The sequence below is a fragment of the Aulonocara sp. 'chitande type north' Nkhata Bay genome, linkage group LG3 (assembly GCF_057382095.1).
Source record: "Aulonocara sp. 'chitande type north' Nkhata Bay isolate Kocher_YH1m ecotype deep benthic linkage group LG3, A_spYH_male_GT1.1, whole genome shotgun sequence".
Taxonomy (NCBI): domain Eukaryota; kingdom Metazoa; phylum Chordata; class Actinopteri; order Cichliformes; family Cichlidae; genus Aulonocara; species Aulonocara sp. 'chitande type north' Nkhata Bay.
This window is the reverse complement of record NC_141346.1, coordinates 32,886,429-32,889,785: the sequence shown is the minus strand read 5'-3', so window position 1 is coordinate 32,889,785 and position 3,357 is coordinate 32,886,429. Positions and strand designations below refer to the sequence as shown.

The 3,357-nt window shown below is 42.9% G+C and overlaps 1 pseudogene; it reads right to left on the bottom strand.

The window, feature by feature from the left end:
- Positions 1–442: 442 nt before the first annotated feature.
- LOC147335234 (uncharacterized) lies at positions 443–2,311 on the bottom strand (annotated as a pseudogene).
- Positions 2,312–3,357: the final 1,046 nt, after the last annotated feature.

Genomic DNA, 3,357 nt, shown 5'->3' with positions numbered 1-3,357 from the left:
TTAAGTACTGCATGTCTTTCAGTAGTTAACTTATACAGATAGTAATAGAAAAATCTTCACACAATATGGCGGAGTAATAGCGAAAACTAGCATACGCAGCAACAGAGATTAACTGGAACTTCTCAGCAAAATAGTCTGCAATTCACATCTTCCGCTACAATGAACAATGATAACAATGTAATAATCAACAGTAACACACATTTATACAGATTTGTGCATGACAGTTACCTTAAACAGGGGAAATAGTGAGGAGAGGTGAAAGAACGGCGCAGCACGCAGCTCTCACTCTCACTTGTCTGTATTGAGTGAAGGAGGAAGCGCGCGAACCCACCTACCGGAGCCCTGAGGCATTAACAATGGATCGACGCACAATCCACCCAGGCAAAACTTTCACTGCTTATCTCCCTCTATATTCCCACTGCATATTCTATTCGGAAACAGTCAAAGCAACAAATAAAACATTAATAAGGGCATCACATGAAATATAAGGAACAGAGATGTACAACTTCAAAACTAATCAAATTTATGATCCACCACATACTCCCCCTCAGAATAGATGTTGTCCTCAACATCCAAATGTTTAACATTTAGCACAAACGTGGAGTTATGAACATTAATATCACCAAAACCACATACAATAAACCATTGCATACTATAACTGTTTCTTGCACCTTATATGTACTCTACAAAAATAGTTTCACAAGCTGGAACTCTTTTCATACATTCTTTAGTGTGGGTTATTACCCAAAGTCTTTCAGTGTTCTCATACAGTCTGTATGAATTACAGTGTCCATGCAGTTACATTAACACAGTCTGCTGCTGGCTTGAGAACAAAGTCATTTTAGTGCAGCTTGTCAAAGCAGTCACTCTCTCCTTTGACAAATGTCCATGAGAGTGATACAAGTGGCCGTAGCCATGTGGTGTGCTTTGGATGTGTCTGTTAAGCTGCAAGCACAATATGAATCAGTTCAATGTCCAAAAGTCACTTTGAATATGAATTCTGTGTTAAACAGTCCATTTCCTTGTGGTTGGTGTGGAGTGTAAGTACATTGTCTCTGTTCAGTAATGTGTTTCGTGTTTGATCACAATGTTTCTTTTCACTCAAGTCCATACAGTTATCAATGGCAGTATGCCTGAACAGTCCGTGGAACCATGAAGTGTGTATGATGTGATGGTGTTCTCAGGTTATAACAAGCTGGTGAACCAAGCCGATCATATGTGAAGATCTTTGGTGGCTTGCGCTCTCTACGCGGTCGCTGATACTCTTGCTCACAGGTCCTGCTGTGTTTGTCTGGAACAGGTGCAGGAACAGGTTCCTCCACTGATGGTTCCTCGACATAATTTTCCTCTTGGTCGGGTAGTTGTTCACATTGGTTCAGTACTTCATGTTCATTCTCTGGCTCAGATGACATGTTTTCCACTGTTTGAAGGTGTTTGGCTGGTTCATCAGTGCTCATAGGATTCAATGTCTGAGGATAAAGTGGCTCAAATGGCTGCTGCCTCTTCCTCAGCTTGTTCCACTTCCTCACTTGTCTCTTTTTCTTGTTCGTGGTCGCACTTCAGTTTCAACAGGCAGATGGTCACATGGCAGAAGAAGATTGCGATGCAATATCCTTGATCTCCCTTTTGCTTTCTCAGGTCTGAGTTCATAAACTGGGATATCTCTGCTGACCTGACGAACGACTGTGTGAACCACATCCTCCCAGTGGTTCCTCAGCTTGCCTGGACCTCCTCGAGGTGTCATGTTCCTTATTAAAACACGATCACCTGGCTGCAATACTGAGCTCTTCACCTTGCTGTCATAGTGTCTTTTACTTCTTACAGCTGCTTTATGAGCATTTTCTCTCGTGATCTCATATGCTTCTTCCATGCCTTGCTTCCATTTTACCATGTAGTCATGATGATTGCCATCTCCTTGTTCTGAGGTCAAGCTGAACAGCATGTCGATTGGCAATCGTGGGGAGCGTCCATATAACAAGTAAAAAGGGGAGAATCCAGTTACCTCGCTGCGGGTACAATTATAGGCATAAATCAGTTTGTTAAGCGAGTCCTTCCAGTTAGTTTTCTGACTCTCTGAGAGTGTTTTCAGCATCTGGAGTAGTGTCCTATTAAACCGCTCCACTTGTCCATTCCCTTGGGGATGGTAGGGAGTAGTCCTGGACCCAGCAACTCCACAGTAGTTTTTTAGTTGTGCAAACAGATGATTTTCAAATTCAGCACCTTGATCATGATGTATTCGTGCTGGAAAGCCAAATCTTAAAGCATAGTCATTAAAGATTTTGTCTGCAGCCGTTTTACCTGATTTGGAAGTTGTGGCATACGCTTGGGCGAAGCATGTGAAATGGTCAATGACTACAAGGATGTATTCATAACCCCCTTTGCACTTGTCAAGGTGCAGGAAATCAATTGAGACAAGTTCAAATGAGTGAGTAGTGACAATATTAGTCAGTGGTGCTCTGCTCTCATGACACGGCTTCTTCTGTTTTATGCAAACACACCTTCTGGTCACATAATCCTCTACTTCCCGTTGCATATAGGGCCAGTAAAACCGGTCCCGTATCAGTGACAATGTTCTCTCTACACCTTGATGGCCCATTTCATCATGTAGCTCCTTTACTACAGTACTTTTGTGTATTTCTGGTAGGACCAACTGTTTTCTGTTTGCTGTTTTTCTGTGCAAGATCCCATTCTCATCCATCTCCAATTTGTCCCACTCCCTCAGGAGACATATGACCTGTGGGCTGAGTTTTCTTAGTTCTGAACGTGATGGTTTTTCCTGTGTTAGTTTACACTGAATTACAGGTCCAATAGTCGGATCACTTCTCTGGTCCTGTTTGATCTGGCCTTTTGTCAGTGGAATGATGGAAACATCTGTGGCCATGGCTGAACACCTGACTGAGACACCCATGGACCATGACACATTGGAGTCATCCTGCCTTTCCACTGCCTGTGTGGTTGCTCCAATTACATCGTATGCCATTTCCTCTGTGCATTCATTCATAAACGTTTCCATGTCTACCGGCATCCTGGAGAGGCTGTCTGCATCCACATTTTCTTTACCAGGGCGATATTTAATTGTGAAGTGAAAATCTGCCAGTTCTGCTACCCATCGACACCCTGTTGCATTCAGTTTGGCAGTGGACAGTACATAGGTAAGTGGATTATTGTCGGTGTACACGGTGAAGAATGGTGCATAATATAGGTAATCACGGAATTTTTCTGTGATAGCCCACTTGAGAGCAAGAAACTCTAACTTGCCTGAATGCAGATGGTAATTCTTCTCAGCTGCAGTTAAAGTGCGGGAACCATAAGCAATCACACGAAGCTTTCCATTCTGCTTTTGGTACAACACGGCAC